The following is a 19,150-nucleotide window of genomic DNA, read 5'->3' on the forward strand; positions in this document are numbered from 1 at the left end:
TGTAATCCCAGCACTTTGGGAGGCCTAGGCAGGCAGATCACCCAAGGTCAGGAGTTCAAGACCAGCCTGGCCAACATGGCGAAACCCCATATCTATAAAAATACAAAACTTAGCTGGGCATGATGGTGGGTGCCTGTAATCCCAGCTACTCAGGAGGCAGGGGCAGAAGAATCGTTTAAACCTGGGAGGTGGAGGTAGCAGTGAGCCGAGATCCTGCCGTTGCACTCCAGCCTGGGCGACAGAGCCAGAGTCCATCTCAAAACAAAAACAAAACGACAACAACAAAAAAACACCTTCTCACCCACATTGTACCTCACACCGCCCCAAGGCGGAAACGCTGCTCAGGTGCCAAACAAAGAGGCAACCTGACAACTTCAAAACCTTGCAATACATTATTATGACATGCAATATATTTGTGTTGTTTGTAGCAACGCCGTGCTGATATTAACTGTAGTTCCCTTGGTTTGAGGGAGCCAAAAAAAATTTTTAAAAATAATGATAATTCTTTGTATATATATATATAATTGCACTTTAGGTTCTGGGGTACATGTGCAGAACATGCAGGATTGTGGATAGGTACATACATGGCAATGTAATTTGCTGCCTCCATCCCCGTCACCTGTATCTGGCATTTCTCCCCATGTTATTCCTCCCCAACACCCTAGCCCCCGATGTCCCTCCCCTAGTTCCCCCCAACAGACCCCAGTGTGTGATTCTCCCCACCCTGTGTCCATGTGTTCTCATTGTTCAACACTGGCCAATGAGTGAGAACATGCGGTGTTTGGTTTTCTGTTCTTGTGTCAGTTTGCTGAGAATGATGGTTTCCAGGTTCATCCATGTCCCTACAAAGGACACAAACTCATTGTTTTTTATGGCTGCATAGTATTCCATGGTGTTTATGTGCCACATTTTCCTAATCCAGTCTATCATCGATGGGCATTGTAATGGGATTGCTGGGTCAAATGGAATTTTTGTTTCTAGGTCCTTGAGGAATCGCCACACTGTCTTCCACAATGGTTGAACTGATTTACACTCCCAGCAGCAATGTAAAAGTGTTCCTATTTCTCCACATCCTCTCCAGTATCTGCTGTCTCCAGATTTTTTAGTGATCACCATTCTAACTGGCGTGAGATGGTATCTCAATGTGGTTCTGATTTGCATTTCTCTAATGACCAGTGATGATGCGCATCTTTTCATGTTTGTTGGCCTATATATGTCTTCTTTTGAAAAGTGTCTGTTCATATCCTTTGCCAACTTTTGAATGGGTTTTTTTTTTTTCTTTCTTTCTTGTAAATCTGTTTTAATTCTTTGTAGATTCTGGATATCAGCCCTTTGTCAGATGGGTAGACTGCAAAATTTTTTTCCCATTCTGTTAGTTGCCGATTTGCTCTAATGACTGTTTCTTTGGCTGTGCAGAAGCTCTGGAGTTTAATTAGGTCCCATTTGTCTATTTTGGCTTTTGTTGCCAATGCTTTTGGTGTTTTAGTCATGAAGCCCTTGCCTACGCCTATGTCCTGAATGGTTTTGCTAGGTTTTCTTCTAGGATTTTTATGGTGTTAGGCCTTATGTTTAAGCCTTTAATCCATCTGGAGTTAATTTTAGTGTAAGGTGTCAGGAAGGGGTCCAGTTTCTGCTTTCTGCACATGGCTAGCCAGTTTTCCCAACACAATTTATCAACAGGGAATCCTTTCCCCGTTGCTTGTTTTTGTCTGGTTTGTCAAATATCAGATGGTTGTAGATATGTTGTGTTGCCTCCGAGGCCTCTGTTCTGTTCCATTGGTCTATATCTCTGTTTTGGTACCAGTACCATGCTGTTTGGATTACTGTAGCCTTGTAGCATGGTTTGAAGTCAGGTAGAGTGATGCCTCTAGCTTTGTTCTTTTTGCTTGGAATTGACTTGGCTATGCGGGCTCCCTTTTGGTTCCACATGAAGTTTAAGCTGGTTTTTTCCAGTTCTGTGAAGAGGGTCATAGGTAGCTTGATGGGGATAGCATTGAATCTATAAATTACTTTGGGCAGTATGGCCATTTTCACAATATTGATTCTTCCTAACCACAAGCATGGAATGTTTTTCCATCTGTTTGTGTCCTCTCTTATTTCGTTGAGCAGTGGTTTGTATTTCTCCTTGAAGAGGTCCTTTATGTCCTTTGTTAGTTATATTCCTAAGTATTTTATTCTCTTTGTAGCAATTGTGAATGGCAGTTCATTCTTGATTTGGCTCTCTTTACGTCTGTTATTGATGTATAGGAATGCTTGTGATTTCTGCACATTGATTTCTGTATCCTGAGACTTTGCTGAAGTTGCTTATCAGTTTCAGGAGGTTTTGGGCTGAGACGATGGCGTCTTCTAAATACACAATCATGTCCTCTGGAAATAGAGACAATTCGACTTCCTCCTTTCCTAATTGAATACCCTTTATTTCTTTTTCTTGCCTGATTGCTCTGGCTAGAACTTCTAATACTATATTGAGTAGGAGTGGTGAGAGAGGGCATCCTTGTCTAGTGCCAGATTTCAGAGGGAATGCTTCCAGTTTTTGCCCATTCAGTATGATATTGGCTGTGGGTTTGTCGTAAACAGCTTTTATTATTTTGAGATACATTCCGTTGATACCTAGTTTATTGAGAGTTTTTAGCATAAAGATCTGTTGAATTTTGTCAAAGGCCTTCTCTGCCTCTATTGAGATGATCATGTGGTTTTTGTCTTTGGTTCTGTTTATGTGGGGGGATTACATTTATAGACTTGCGTATGTTGAACCAGCCTTGCATCCCCAGGATGAAGCCTACTTGATGGTGATGGATAAGCTTTTTGATGTGCCATTGCAATCGGCTTGCCAGTATTTTATTGAAGGTTTTTGCATCTATGTCGATCATGGATATTGGCCTGAGGTCTTCTTTTCTTGTTGAGTCTATGCCAGGTTTTGGTAACAGGATGATGTTGGTCTCATAAAATGATTTGGGAAGGATTCCCTCTTTTTGGATTGTTTGGAATAGTTTCAGAAGGAATGGTACCAGCTCCTCTTTGTATGTCTGGTAGAATTCGGCTGTGAACCCATCTGGACCTAGGATTTTTTTGGTTGGTAGGCTATTAATTGCTGCCTCAACTTCAGCCCTTGTTATTGGTCTATTCAGGGTTTCGACTTCTTCCTGGTTTAGGCTTGGGAGGGTGCAAGTGTCCACGAATTTATCCATTTCTTCCAGGTTTACTGGTTTATGTGCATAGAGTTGTTTGTAGAAATCTCTGATGGTAGGTTGTATTTCTGTGGAATCTGTGGTGATATCCCCTTTATTGTTTTTTATTGCATCTATCTGATTCTTTTCTCTTTTTTTTTAAATTAATCTGGCTAGTGGTCTGCCTATTTTGTTGATTTTTTTCAAAAAAACAGCTCCTGGATTTATTAACTTTTTGAAGGATTTTTTGTTGTGTCTCCATCTCCTTCAGTTCTACTCTGATCTTATTATTTCTTGTCTTCTTCTAGCTTTTGAGTGTTCTTGATCTTAGTCCTCTACCTCTTTCAATCTTGATGATAGGGTGTTGATTTTAGCTCATTCCTCGCTTCTCATGTGGGCATTTATTATTATAAATTTTCCTCTAGACACTGCTTTAAATGTTCCCAGAGATTCTGGTACGTTGCGTCTTCATTATCATTGGTTTTGAAGAACATCTTTATTTCTGCCTTCATTTCATTGTTTATCCAGTCAACATTCAAGAGCCAGTTGTTCAGTTTCGATGAAGTTGTGCAGTTCTGAAGTAGTTTCTTAATCTTGAGCTCTAATTTGATTGCACTATGATCTGAGAGACTGTTTGTTATGATTTCCATTCTTTTGCATTCGCTTAGGAGTGATTTACTTCCAATTATGTGGTCAATTTTAGAGTAGGTGTGATGTGGTGCTGAGAAGAATGTATATTCTGTGGATTTGGGGTGGAGAGTTCTGTAAATGTCTATTAGGTTTGCTTGGTCCAGATCTGAGTTCAGGTTCTGGATATCCTTGTTAATTTTCTGTCTTGTTGATCTAATATTGACAGTGGAGTGTTAAAGTCTCCCACTATTATTGTGTGGGAGTCTAAGTCTCTTTGTAGGTCATTAAGAACTTGCTTTATGTATCTGGAAACTCCTGTATTGGGTGTGTATATATTTAGGATAGTTAGCTTTTCTTGTTGCATTGATCCTTTTACCATTATGTAATGCCCTTCTTTGTCTCTTTAGATCTTTGTTGGTTTAAAGTCTATTTTATCAGAGACTAGGACTGCAACTCCTGCTTTTTTTTGCTCTCCATTTGCTTGGTAAATCTTCCTCCATCCTTTTATTTTGAGCCTATGTGTATCCTTGCATGTGAGATGGGTTTCCTGGATACAGCTTACTGATGGGTTTTGAGTTTTTATCCAATTTGCCAGTCTGCGTCTTTTGATTGGGGCATTTAGCCCATTTACATTTAAGGTTAATATTGTTATGTGTGAATTTGATCCTACCATTTTGATGCTAGCTGGCTGTTTTGTCCATTAGTTGACGCAGTTTCTTCATTGTGTCGATGCCCTTTACCATTTGGTACGTTTTTGGAGTGGCTGGTACTGGTTGTTCCTTTCTACATTTAGTGCTTCTTTCAGTAGCTCTTGTAAGGCAAGTCTGGTGGTGACAAAATCTCTCAGCAATTGCTTGCTCATAAAGGATTTTATTTCTCCTTTGCTTATGAAGCTTAGTTTGGCTGGATATGAAATTCTAGGTTGAAAGTTCTTTTCTTTAAGGATGTTGAATATTGGCCCCCATTCTCTTCTGATTGTATGGTTTCTGCTAAGAGATCCACTGTGAGTTGATGGGCTTCCCTTTGTGGGTAACCCGACTTTTCTCTCTGGCTGCCTTAGCATTTTCTCCTTCATTTCAACCCTGGCAAATTTGATGATTATGTGCCTTGGAGTTGCTCTTCTTGAGGAATATCTTTGTGGTGTTCTCTGTATTTCCTGGACTTGAATATTGGCCTGCCTTGCTAGGTTGGGAAAGTTCTCCTGGATAATATCCTGAAGAGTGTTTTCCAGCTTGGGTTCATTCTCACCATCATATTCAGGTACACCTATCAAACCTAGATTAGGTCTTTTCACATAATCCCATGTTTCTTCGAGGCTTTGTTCATTTATTTTCACTTTTTTTTCTCTGATCTTGCCTTCTCATTTTATTTCATTGAGTTGATCTTCAATCTCTGATATCCCTTCTTCTGCTTGGTTGATTTGGCTATTGAAACTTGTGCATGCTTCATGAAGTTCTCATGTTGTGCTTTTCAGCTCCATCAATTCATTTATATTCTTCTCTAAACTGTTTATTCTGGTTAGCATTTCATCAAACCTTTTTTCAAGGTTCTTAGTTTCTTTGCATTAGGTTAGAACATGTTCTTTTAGCTCATAGAAGTTTGTTATTACTCACTTTCTGAAGCCTGTTTCTGTCAATTCATCAGATTCATTCTCCATCCAGCCTTGTTCCCTTGCTGGTGAGGAGTTGTGATCCCTTAGAGGAGGAGAGGCATTCTGGTTTTGGGTGTTTTCATCCTTTTTGTGCTGTTTTCTTGCCATCTTTGTGGATTTTTCTACCTGTGATTTTTGTAGTTTGTGACTTTCAGATGGGGTCTCTGAGTGGACATCCTTTTTGTTGATGATGAAGTTATTTCTTCCTGTTGTTTAGTTTTCCTTCTAAATGTCAGACTCCTCTGCTGTAGGACTGCTGGAGGTCCACTCCAGACCCTGCTTGCCTGGGGATCACTGGGGCAACTGCAGAACAGCAAGGGTTGATGCCAGTTTCTTCTTCTGTTATCTTTGTCCCAGAAGGATACCCACCAGACGTCAGCCTGGGCTCTCCTTTATGAGGTGTCTCTTTGGATATAACGGGGTTGGGGAGCTGCTTCAGGAGATAGTCTGTCCCTTAGAGGAACTCAAGTGCTGAGCTGTGAGCTCCATTGTTCCATTCAGAGCTGCTGGGCAGATATATTTAAGTCTGCTGCAGGGGAGCTCATAACTGCCTTTTATTCCCAGGTGCTCTGTCTTGGGAAGGTGGGGCTCTATTTATAAGTTCCTGAGGCACTGCTGCCTTTTTTCAGAGATGCCCTGCCCAGCAAGGAGGTAACCTAGTCACAGTCTGCCAGCAGAGGTGTTGCTGAGCTGCAGTGGGCTCTGCCCAGGTGCTGTGTGAACTTCCTTGCGGTTTTGTTTATAGAGGTATAATTAGAACTGCCTCGGTGATAGCGGTCTGCCTCAGTAATGGCCTACTGTCTCTGTAATGGCAGGCTGCCTAGGTAATGGTGGACTGCCTCGGTAATGGCAGACTGCCTCGATAATGGTGGACTGCCTCGGTAATGGGGGACGCCCTTCCCCCAACAGAGGTGGACTGTCCTCAGTCCAGCTGTGCTTGCTGTGAAACTCTCAGTCCAGAGCGTTTCAGATTGCTGGTCTTTGTGGGGGTGGGACCTGCCACTCCAGATCACCTGGCTCCCTGTTTCAGTCCCCTTTTTTTCAGTTGAATTAGTGACTGTATCTCCCAGGTGTTCCAGGCTCCAATTGAAACGGCAGCCCAGATTTTTGTGCGGAGACCCACAGTGCCGGCTGAAACAGCCATGCTGAAGACTCGTGGCACTGGAATCTCCTGGTCTGTGGGCAGTAAAAACTCATTTGGAAACGTGGTGATCACTCACCCTCTGCATTCTGGCTGAGAACTGCACTCCAGAGCTGTTCCTATTTGGCCATCTTGGATTGTCCTCCAATAATGATAATTCTGTCCCAAAGAAAAATTGTTAATACTTAGCCTTTGAAGGTGGTCTCAGAAAATGAGACATTTTAATTTCCAAAATCGGTATTTTTGTACTTGTGTGGCAAGAGGCATGATAGAGTGGTAAATAAAAAGCTTTCAGTGGCCAGACATGGTGGCTCACACCTGTAATCCCAGCACTTTGGGAGGCTGAGGCGGTTGGATCACCTGAGGTCAGAAGTTCAAGACCAGCCTGATGAACATGGAGAAACCCTGTCTCTACTAAAAAGACAAAATTAGCTGGGCATGGTGGTGCATGCTTGTAATCCCCACTACTCGGGAGGCTGAGACAGGAGGATTGGTTGAACCTGGGAGGTGAAGGTCGCAGTGAGCTGAGATCCCACCACTGCACTCCAGCCTGGGCAACAGAATGAAACTTCATCTCAAAAACAAAAAAAGACTTTCAGCATAAAAGTATATTACAAATTGATGGGGGAAGAAATGGATATATGAAGTGAAAAAGGAAAGATGAAAATTTCCAACAGTTAAGGAAGAGCTTGTTCATGTGCTTTTTAAAAATTTGACAGTATCAAATCGTGGTGTGTATACTTCATTGGATATATTTAAAACAATGATGCAACCATTTTATTTTTAAATGTTACTCTTTGCAATATGCCAGCCCTTGCAACTATTTTTAATCATGGTGAAAATGTTATATGCCCACTTGGAAAATGTGCAAGGGTTACATGGTTTTCCAGAAATTATTTTAGAGAGCACCCAAGCACAAAGTTAATTAGTTTTATGTTGGAGGGAAGAGATGTTCCTGGTGATGTCCCTGTGATTCCTGGGTTTGCCATTTGCGCCCTCTGCTGGTGTGCTGAGATTTTGCTTTTTATTTTTTATTTTTTTATTTTATTTTATTTTATTTTATTTTTTGAGACGGAGTTTCGCTGTTGTTACCCAGGCTGGAGTGCAATGGCACGATCTCGGCTCACCGCAACCTCCGCCTCCTGGGTTCAGGCAATTCCCCTGCCTCAGCCTCCTGAGTAGCTGGGATTACAGGCACGCGCCACCATGCCCAGCTAATTTTTTGTATTTTTAGTAGAGACGGGGTTTCACCATGTTGACCAGGATGGTCTCGATCTCTTGACCTCGTGATCTACCCGCCTCGGCCTCCCAAAGTGCTGGGATTACAGGCATGAGCCACCGCGCCCGGCAAGATTTTGCTTTTTAGACTGTGAAACTAGCCTTTGCTCTCTCCTTTGCTAACTGTGGTCAAAATCCCCCCATCAGGAAGGCCTGACAAGAACAAGGCGGCCTGTGATGGCCTCTGGAGACTGTCCTGCATGTGAATGATCCATCACAGCACGCAGCTCACGGAATCACCGGGTCCCTGTCTTGGAGCCGGGTGACAGTGCAACACACTCTTGGTCCAAGTTCTGAACTCACACAATCTTCTTTTGCTGACTGATCTAATGATAAGTTTCTTAGCCTTGGAAATATCAAGAATTCTAGAAGAGCTACTGACAAAAAGAGCCATACTATGTAGAATATTGGAAGAGATTTATTCTGAGCCAAATGTGAGGACCACAACTCATGCCACAGCCCCAGGAGGTCCTGAGAACGTGTGCCCAAGGTGGTTGGGTCACAGTATGATTTTATACATTTTAGGGGAATAGAAGTTGCAGACATCAATCAATACGTGTAAGGTGTACATTGGTTCTGTCTGGAAAGGCAGGACACCTCAAAGAGGGGAGTGGGAGGGGGGAACAGTGGAGAAAGGTTGGGGGTTTCCAGGTCATAGGCGATTCAAAGATTTTCTGATTGGTAGTTGGTAGAAAGAGTTAAGTTATTATTTAAAGACCTGGCATCAATAGAAAGGAGTGTCTGGGGAAAAGGGGTTGTGGAGACCAAGGTTCTGTTCATGCAGAGGAAACCTCCAGGAAGTAGGCTTTAGAGCTCTTATCAGACCTGAAAAGGTGCCAGACTCTTAGTCAATCTCTCCTGTCAAAAAATATATATCTGGGGGCGGGTGTGGTGGCTCACGCCTGTAATCCCAGCACTTTGGCAGGCCGAGGTGGGTGGATCACTTGAGGTCAGGAGTCCAAGGCCAGCCTGGCCAACACGGTGAAACCCTGTCTCTATTAAAAATATAAAAATTAGCTGGGCATGGTGGCGGGTTCCTGTAATCCCAGCTACTTGGGAGGCTGAGGCAGAAGAATCGCTTGAACTCGGGAGGCAGAGGTTGCAGTGAGTGGAGATTGCACCACTGAATTCCAGCCTGAGTTACAAGGCCTAAACTCTGCCATGTTATGCTATACTAGAATCAGGTTGGAATTTGGTATCTACAAAGACATTGTTTTGTCAGTCTTAAGATCTTTATTATTATTATTATTTATTTATTTATTTTTGAAACGGACTTTCACTCTTGTCACCCAGGCTCGAGTGCAGTGGCGTGATCTTGGCTCACTGCAACCTCCGCCTCCTGGGTTCAAGTGATTCTCCTGCCTCAGGCTCCCAATCAGCTGTGATTACAGGTACGCGCCACCACATCTGGCTAACTTTGTATTTTTAGTAGAAACGGGGTTTCACCCTGTTGGCCAGGCTGTTTTCAAACTCCTGACCTCAGGGGATCCACATGCCTCGGCCTCCCAAAGTGCTGGGATTACAGGCGTGAACCACCACACCCGGCCAAATCTTTGTTTTAATGTCAATGTTGGTCCCTTGAGGCATGTGGACTCCTCTTCCCATCATGGCCTGAACTAGATTTTCAGGTTTACTTTGGAATGCCGCTGGCTGAGGGTGTGGTGGGGGTAGGGGATGCGGGGTGGCTGCCAGTCAGTCGGAGAGCTTAGAAATTTTTATTTTATTATTTTATGTCTATTTTATTTTATTTTGAGACAGGGTCTCGCTCTGTCACCCAGGCTGGAGTGTAATAGCGTGATCACGGCTCACTGCGGCCTTCACCTCCTGGGCCAGGCAATCCTCCAACGTCAGCCTCCAGAGTAGCTGGGACCACAGGTGCATGCCACCGCATCTGGCTAATTTTTTTTTATTATTACCTATAGAGATGAGGTGTTTCTATGTCACCCAGGCTGGTTTCAAACTCCTGGGCTCCAGCGATCTTCCTGCCTTGACCTCCCAAAGTGTTGGAACTACAGGTGTGAGCCACCACGCCTGGTCAGAATTTTATTTTTGGTTTACAGAGTAATGATGATCACAACACCAGCGTCTGTGCTGTTTGCCACGTGCCAGGCACTGTTTGAAGCTCTCTATGTTCACTTATACAGCGTGAACTCTAATCTACTCACTGAATTCTCTTATTTGCCCTGTAAAGTAGGGACCATTATTATTCCCATTTTACAGATGAAGAAGTCGGGCACTGAGAGGTTAAACTGTCCCAGGCCACACACCCAATCAGGGCAGAGCCAGGTCCTCTCACCCCAAGTTGGAACGTTTGCCACTATTCTTTACTGTTTGTTGCTTTAAAATAATAAAACACAGGCAATAAGATTTTTTTTTTTTAAATCTGTTATCTTGCCACCCAGAGATCATTACCGCGAATGTTTTGGCGTGTTCCTTTCTAGTCCTGTGTGAGTGGGCGTGTGCGGGTCCCAGGCATTCTGTCTGTTTTATGCAAATGAGAACTTCCAGGTCTGTAATCCGCTCCGGATATTTTTTGCCTCTATTGCCAGCCACTGTCAGTTTTGTGTATCCCCTGAAGCACGAAGTAGGCTGAGATCACTCTGTGTCTTTCTGACATTCAGCTTCTAGAGTTCTCTCTCCCACAGGCAGCTCCAGGGAATGAGGTCCCAAAGATTCTTCACCCAGGCCCGGCCAGGCAGTGTCCCCCTGGGGGCTGAAGTCCCCCCTTGGCTGGCGCACCTCTGAGGTGGAGGTTGGCTGACACTAAGGAGTTTTTCATGCTGAGCATCTAGTTCAGATGGCGCGTGGGAGGAAACAGAAGGTGGGCTGCCCATCTTGGCTTGTGCTGCTTTGTTCTCCCGCTTTGGTGACATGTGTTCAGGCTTTAATCCACTGAAGGAGCAGATTCTGATAGGAATATTCTCGGTTCTAAAGCCCAAGCTCATTCCTCCCCTCTGAAGCCAAGGATGCCAATATGTGGTGTAAACTAAAACTTCTAGGCTCCCCAGGGTGGGTGCGGTGGCTCATGCCTGCAGCACTTTGGGAGGTCGAGGCTGGCAGATCACGAGGTCAGGAGTTCGAGACCAGCCTGACCAACATGGTGAAACTTTCTCTCTACTAAAAATACAAAAATTAGCCGGGTGTGGGGGCGTGTGCCTGTAATCACAGCTAATTGGGAGCCTGAGGCAGGAGAATCACTTGAACCCAGGAGGCGGAGGTTGCAGTGAGCTTAGATCATGCCACTGCACTCCAGCCTGGGCGACGAAGGGAGACTCCATCTCGAAAAAAAAAAAAAAAATCCTAGGCTCCCCAACAAACAGAATGGACCCCTTCTCTTGCCAAGGGTATTTCTAAAGTAAACCTAAAATATGAGTACAGGCCATGGTGGGAATGAGAGGTCATGCTTCCTTATACCTCCTCCCTTTGGAATTCAGATACAGCTGACCAGCATCTTTGTTAAAACAGAGACCTTGGTGTGAGTGGCTCACGCCTGTAATCCCAGCACTGTGGGAGGCCGAGGCAGGCAGATCATCTGAGGTCAGGAGTTTGAGACCAGCCTGACCAACACAGTGAAACCCTATCTCTACTAAAAATACAAAATTAGTCAGGCATGCTGGTGCACCACACCTGTAATCCCAACTACATGGAAGACTGAGACCGGAGAGTCGCTTGAACCCAGGAGGTGAAGGTTGCAGTGAGCCAGGATCCTGCAGCCTGGGCAAAAAGAGCAAAACTCCATCTCAAAAGAAAAAAAAAAAGAAACAGAGCCCTTAAGACTGACTTTTCGTAGCAGTAAGACACCAACAGGACAGCAGAGTGATGGTGATCACATTTAATCCTAAATCAAACCATTTTATACCAAAACATAATTCCTTGACATATTAAGGGCCCTGCAAAGTTGTCTCTTGTGGGGAAAATCTACATTCTGTAGAAAATCCTCTTCCCTTTCCAGGTCTTTTTCCTGATGCAGGAGATAATTTTTTTTTTTTTTGGAAATAATAATTATGCCTACTTCATTGCATTTTCATGATGATTAAATGAGTTGCTGCACCGAAGTTGGAATAATGTCTAGTTCTTTTCTTAAGATTCTAATGTTTTTATTTTATTTCAATAGTTTTGGGGAAACAGATGGTTTTTAATTACATGGCTAAGTTCTTTAGTGGTGATTTCTGAGATTTTGGTGCACCTGTTACCCGAGCAGTGTCCAGCTGTACTCAGTGTGTAGTCTGTGATCCAGGAAAGAATTAATTAAGAGATTGGCACCTTTATAAGCCTAATAAGCAACATATACAATCTCTTCTCTCTGAAGCCTGCTACCTGGGGGCTTTGTCTGCATAATAGAAACCTTGGTCTCCACAATCCCCGAATCTTAACGCAAACACTCATCTGTATTGACTCCAGGTCTTTAATTTAATTTTTTTTTTTATTTTTTTGAGACAGAGTTTCACTCTTGTCACCCAGGCTGGAGTGCAATGGTGCAATCTCAACTCCCTGTAACCTCTGCCTCCTGAGCTCAAGCAAATCTCCTGCCTCAGCCTCCTAAGTAGCTGGAATTACATGCACCCACCACCATGCCCGGCTAATTTTTGCATTTTTAGTAGAGACAGGGTTTCACCATGTTGGCCAGGCTGGTCTCAAACTCCTGACCTCAGGTGATCCACCCGCCTGAGCCTCCCACAGTGCTGGGATTACAGGCATGAGCCATTGCGCCTGGCCTATTTTAATTTTTTGAATAATTTTATTTTTTTAGTAGTCACAAGACACAGCCATGGCTTCTGTTCATAAGTCCCTATTAAATGTTTCTTTCTGAGAAACTGAAATAAAGAGGCTGACAAATCCAGGATTTATGGTAATTGTGAAAACATCAAGATTGTTTTGATCTAAGGCAGGGTTTACTGTGAGTACTTGCTCTTACACAAAGAAAAACAGGTAAAACAGAAATCTAAGAGGCCTTCCCAGAACTGGGGTTAATCAGAAGTGGACATGGAGGATTAGCCTCCAAGATGGAGCTGTTTTGGCCTCCACAGCATTATCTGCTGCTACATAACAAATTACTCTGCCCCTAACATAGCATCTTTTTGCCTATAACCTTGTACTCCTGGCCTCAAGTGATTCCCACCTCAGCCTCCTGAGTAGCTGGGATTACAGGTGCATGCTATCATGCCCAACTCCCAACACGGCATTTTACATCACCAAACATTACTACTTCACACAGTTTCTGAGGGTCAGAAGTTTGGGTGTAGCTTAGCTGATTGGTTCTGGTTTACGGTCTTAGTCCAAATGCTGCCTGGGGCTGAAGTCATCCGAGGGCTTGACTGCAGGCTTGGCTCACGTGGCTCATGACCACAGGCTTCAGTTCCTCATCAGCTGAACTTTCCTATAGGACTTCAAAGGTGTCACAGTGTGGCATTGGGCTCTCCCCAGAGCAAGCAGTTCAGAGAGAGAGCAAGCAGGAAGCCACAGTACTTTTTATGACCTAGTCTTCAACTGACACACCATAACTTCTGCTTTTTGGTTTGTTTTCTTGGATGTTTTTGTTTTTAAGATGAAGTTTCCCTCTTGTCACCCAGGCTGGAGTGCAATGGGGCAATCTTGGCTCACTGCAACCTCCACCTCCGGGGTTCAAGCAATTCTCCTGCCTCAGGCTCCCCAGTAGCTGGGATTACAGGCACCCACAACCACACCTAGCTAATTTTTGTATTTTTAGTAGAGACAGGGTTTCACCATGTCGTCCAGGCTGGTCTTGAATGCCTGACCTCAGGTGATCTGTTCGCCTTGGTCTCCCAAAGTGCTGGGATTACAGGTGTGAGCCACCATGCCCGGCCCACTTTTTGTTTTGTGTTTGAGACAGGGTCTCACTCTATTGCCCAGGCTGGAGTGCAGTGGTGTGATCATGGCTCACTGCAGCCTCCTGAGCTCCCAGGGCTCAAGTGATCCTCCTGCCGCAGCCTCCTGAAGAGCTTGGACCACAGGCATGCACCACTATGTCCAGTTGATTTTTGAATTTTTTACAGTGATGGGGTCTCCCCATGTTGTCCAGGCTGGTCTTGAACTCTTGGGCTCAAGAGATCCTCCCCTTCTGGGCCTCCCAAAGTGCTGCAATTCTAGCATGAGCTACCATGCCTGGTCCTCTATTTTTATAACATGGACTGGCAGTTGCCAATTTGTATATTTAGTCACGCCCCACCACACATTTTGAACAACCACAATATTCCATTTCATTCTTTTTTCAACTCAGTCTAATCTGCTGTTAAATATATCCATTGTGTTTCTAATTTCAAGTATTAAACCTTTCATTGTTAGAATTTTTTTTAAGTTATTTAAAATATATGGGTCGGGCGTCGCGGCTCACGCCTGTGCTCCCAGCACTTTGGGAGGCCAAGGCGGGTGGATCACCTGAGGTTGGGAGTTCAAGACCAGCCTGGGCAACATGGTGAAACCCTGTCTCTACTAAAAATACAAAAAATTAGCCAGGCGTGGTGGTGGGCACCTGTAATCCCAGTTACGTGGGTATATATAGTTTATTGTTCTCTGGTTAACTTTTTGGTTCCCTCTTTTATTTTTTAAAAAGGATTAAACATATCCATTGGGTATTCATTGTCTGATAATCTCCATACTGGAGTCTGTGGATCTGCTTCTGCTGTTTTTGCAAAAACAATAGTCAGCAGAATCAGAGCCACAGATTTTATTTCCTTTAAAATGTATTATGAGTAAATTTTGACTGGGACTTTATATGTGGGAAAACTAGAAGTCCTTTTGTGAGGGTGTATTTCTCTCAGAGAGAATTTACCTCAACTTCTACCGGCATCTGTGGGTTTCCTAACCTGGGAAACTATAAATTCTTGGCCTGAGGGTTTTGGACTACGCAGGTGGAGTGAATTCAGACCTGACCATCATGTTTCACAATATTAGATTTTATGAACCCTCCAACCAGATGTAATACATGGTAACAACGGTTAGACAACACAGAAGTGAATATCCAGGTCCTATGGCTGTGGCAGAATTCAGATCTGCTGAGGTGGCAATTCAGGTGTCAGAGACAGGACCACCAGAGAGACCATTACTGAGACTAGGAGTCCCTGAAAGTGCAGCAGACAAAAAAGAGAAGTTGAAGGCATTCAGGGAGAAGGCAGAGATGCAAAAGACACCAGTCCTTAAGGCGGGGAACCCACTTCCGGGACGTGAGGGCCCCCTTCCAGGTGAGGGTCCAGGTGAGTCGAGGGCGGGCAGAAGTGGGTGTGGGGGTAGCGGGCGGGGCGCCCTCCCCGCGACGCAGCTGAGTCCCTTCCGGCTCCCTCTGGGTTCGCTTCGAGAGTTGACGCTGGGCCTCCCAGCGGAAACTCTTTCCCTCCGAACGGAACAACGTTTTTCCTCCCAGGTAAAGGAAAAAGGAGCGGCTTTCCGTTGCGTTGGAAGGACAACAGATCCTGCACGGTGCTTAACTTCTCATTTATGACTTTTATTCCGCTCCTTCCAGTCCTCTACAATTAAGAAAGAAAAAAACCAACCTTGACCCCGACGTGACTTGAACACGCAACCTTCTGATCTGGAGTCAGACGCGCTACCATTGCGCCACGAGGTCACAGCGAGCTGGCGATTCCGCGTCGTTAAAGACCTCCCTTCTCCAGCATGGTCCCGGGGCTGGGAAGCTCCAGAGGGAAGATGCCCTCTTTCCTGAATTCCAGCATCAACTCAGAGCGCTGGTGAGGGTCGTTTTCCGGGTGTGGGAACGTGGATGCGCTGGGGCATCCCGGCCTGAGCTGGGGCGCCGCAGCGGAGCCGCCACTCGGCGGCCGAACCTCGGTCTCCGCCTCTTCCGCGTCTGGGCGTGAGCCGGCGAGGGGACGCCAGGGTGCGGGGACTGACGCCGGGGGTGGGAGTGAGGCGATGCCCAGGAGGAGGCCGGGGTGGGGGATCCCGGGGCCAGGGGGTTCTAGGAGGGAGCGAGGGGACACGGGGGAGAAGGGGACGCCGGGGCCGACGCGGGGGTGGGGTGACTCCGGGACGCGGCGGGACGCCGGGAGTTAGGGGTGAGGAGATGTCCAGGGGAAGCCCAGGGGACGGGGGACCCCCGGGCAGAGGGGACTCTGAGAGGGAGGGGGGAACGCGGGGGGAGGAGGGAACGCCGAGGCGGGGGGGGGGAGACCGCGGGCGGTGCTGGGACGGCGGGGCGGGTCCCGGCCCCCTGTGAGGCGGAGACGTTGCCGTCGGGAACCGCAGGACCCCGGGGTGGCAGCCTAGAGCGGACGGGGCGCGGGGCGCAGGGCGGCTCCTTCCTCCTCTCCTCTCGCGGGAGAAGCGCGGGGCCCACGGCCAGGAAGCAGGTTGCCGAACGGACGAAAAATGCCACCGTTCTTTTTCTCTTTGAGACGGGGTCTTGCTCTGTCGCTCGAGCTGGACGCGGCGCGATCTCCGCTCACCGCGACCTCCGCCTCCCGGGTTCAAGCGATTCTCCTGCCTCAGCCTCCCGAGTAGCTGGGATTACCGTCGGCCGCCACCACGCCCGGCTAATTTTTGTATTTTTGTGTTTTTGCGTTTTAATAGAGATGGAGTTTCACCATGTTGTTCAGGCTGGTTTCAAACCCCGGCCTCAGGTGATCCGTCCTCCTCGGCCTTCCAAAGTGCTGGGATTACAGCTAAGCCACCGCGACTGGCTCCAGGCAAGGTTTTAAATGGCTCATTGTCCATTTAAGACTCCTGGCTCTTGTGGGAGTCTTAAGTCCCTGATTTGAACAGTACTTTCTTCCGCCTATTAAATAAGAAAAATAAAACAGGCCGGGCGCGGTGGCTCAAGCCTGTAATCCCAGCACTTTGGGAGGCCGAGGCGGGTGGATCACGAGGTCAAGAGATCGAGACCATCCTGGTCAACATGGTGAAACCCCGTCTCTACTAAAAATACAAAAAAATTAGCTGGGCATGGTGGCGCGTGCCTGTAATCCCAGCTACTCAGGAGGCTGAGGCAGGAGAATTGCCTGAACCCAGGAGGCGGAGGTTGCGGTGAGCCGAGATCGCGCCGTTGCACTCCAGCCTGGGTAACAAGAGCGAAACTCCGTCCCAAAGAAAAAGAAAAAAAAAAAAAAGAAAACAATAAGTGAGTGAATAATTTTTTGTTTGTTTGTTTACTTAGTCTCTTTCTGTCACTCAGGCTGGAGTGCAATGGTGTGATCTGGCCTAACTGCAACCTCCGCCTCCCAGGCTCAAGCGATCCTCCTGCCTCGACCTCCCACGTAGCTGGAATTACAGACATGTGCCACCATCCATGGCTAATTTTTGTGTTTTCAGTGGAGACGGGATTTTACCATGTTGGCCAGGCTGGTCTCGAACCCCTAGGATCAAGTGAATCTTCCGCCTGGGCCTCCCAAAGTGCTGGGATTACAGGTGTGAACTACTGCGCTGGGTCAATAAGTGAGTGAATAAATTCTTCAGTAAAAAAGCTAGTAAATAGGCCAAGTGTGGTGGCTCACGCCTGTAGCCTATAGTTTCAGCACTTTGGAAGGTCCAAGAGGGAGGATCACCTGAACCCAGGAGATCGAGGCTGCAGTGAGCCATGATAGCACCACTGCACTCCAGTCTGGGACAAAGCGAGACCCCGTCTCAAAACAAAAACAAAAACCCCTATTAAATAAGAAAGATAAACTCTCCTGGTCTGTTCAAGAACATGAAGCATCAATCTTAATTCAATAAATACAACACCCACAGGGCTTGATGCCTTTTAGAAAAGGAAAGATCTGGCCTGAGCAGTGGCTCATGCCTTTAATCCCAGCTACTCTGGAGGCTGAGGCCGGGAGTTGCTTGAACCCCGGAGGCTGAGGTCACGGTGAGCCGAGATTGCACCATGGCACACCAGCATGGGCAAGAAGAGTCTAACTCTGCCGCAAAAGAAAGGAAGGGAACGGAAGAGGGAGGAGGGGGAAGGGGGGAGAAGGAGGAGGGAAGGGGGAGGGGAAGAGAAGGGGAGGGGGAAGGGGGGAGGAGGGAAGGGAAGAGGGGAGGGGGGAGAGGGAGGAGAGGGGAGGGGGGAGGGGGGAGGGGGAGGGGGAGGGAGAGGGAGGGAAGGTAAAAAGGAAGGAAGGAGAAATGAAGAGAAATAAAGATCTGGAAAGGGCCCCTGCCTTTGCAGAACGAAAAGAGTAGCCATGTTTGGTGAAGTTTCTAAGGGCTCCCAGGCTGCCTCTAACATTTCAAACAACAAAGGCATCTTTGACAATTGTTGTGAATGTAGCCAGATGTGAGAAAAGCAGGAATTTACGATTGACTGTGAGTCCTGAGCTGCCAGCCCCGAGGCTGTCAGAAAAGCAGGAAGCCAAAGGCTCCTGTCTTACCTCTGGGAGGGAAGAGTCAGCAGCAATGACTGATTCCACTTCCAGGTGGCCAGAGACATAAGTCACCTCCTTATTGCTTTTGATGGCCCAGGGTGGATTGGACCCTCGTGTGGGCAGCTGGGGAGTGGTGTGCTGGGTTCCCCTTCCAATGATCACTCTGAGACTTCCTTCCTTTCTCCAGCATCTGCTGCACACCGAAGTCTCTATGAGGACTTCAGAACCTGGGTCCACAGTCTATTGGAAGGCACACCCCACACGAAGGAAAGACCAGTGTCACTCTGTCTTTATGTAAAGAAAATTTTTTGGTCAGGCCGGGTGGTTCACGCTTGTAATCCCAGCACTTATGGAATGAGACCCTGTCTAAAAATAAAAACATTAAAAATTTTTTAAAATTTATTCTTGAATAAGGATGTTTGTTGCTCAGGCTGGAATACGGTGGTGTGATCACAGCTTACGGCAGTTTGAACACGTAGGCTCAAGTAGCCTCCTGAGTAGCTAGGGTTACAGGTGCATACCACCACCCCTGTAATTAATTAAAAATTAATTTTTAACTTTTTTGTAGAGACAGAGTCTCACTATGTTGCCCAGGCTGGTCATGAACTCTTGACCTCAAGTGATCCTCCTGCCCAGCCTCCCAAAGTGCTAGGATTACGGGCATGAGCCACTGCACCCAGCCTCCACTGTGTTTAGACCCCTGCTCAGATGTGTGGACACACCTTTGATGTCCTGGTCCCTATTCCCCTAGGATATGGAACCAAGAACTATCTGGTGTTATGTGGCATGGGCACGACATTAAACTACAGTATGGCATTGTGATCAAATGAAGAGATTAGATCGAGTGGCTTATGCAGATGTGGCCAAAGGGTCCCTTTAAAGACTAGGACCCCAGCTGGGCACGGTGTCTCACATCTATAATCCCAGCACTTTGGGAGGCCGAGGCGGGCAGGTCGCTTGAGGTCAG

General features: G+C 46.4%; 1 non-coding gene across 1 annotated transcript; it reads right to left on the bottom strand.

Annotated features, from left to right (window-relative positions):
• Positions 1-15,377: 15,377 nt before the first annotated feature.
• Positions 15,378-15,449, bottom strand: TRNAW-CCA. The gene has a single exon. It is a non-coding gene; the product is annotated as a tRNA-Trp (tRNA).
• Between the last annotated feature and the right edge of the window lie 3,701 nt (positions 15,450-19,150).

The sequence above is a fragment of the Sapajus apella genome, unplaced genomic scaffold (assembly GCF_009761245.1).
Source record: "Sapajus apella isolate SASKATOON/1434 unplaced genomic scaffold, GSC_monkey_1.0 scaffold189, whole genome shotgun sequence".
Classification (NCBI taxonomy): domain Eukaryota; kingdom Metazoa; phylum Chordata; class Mammalia; order Primates; family Cebidae; genus Sapajus; species Sapajus apella.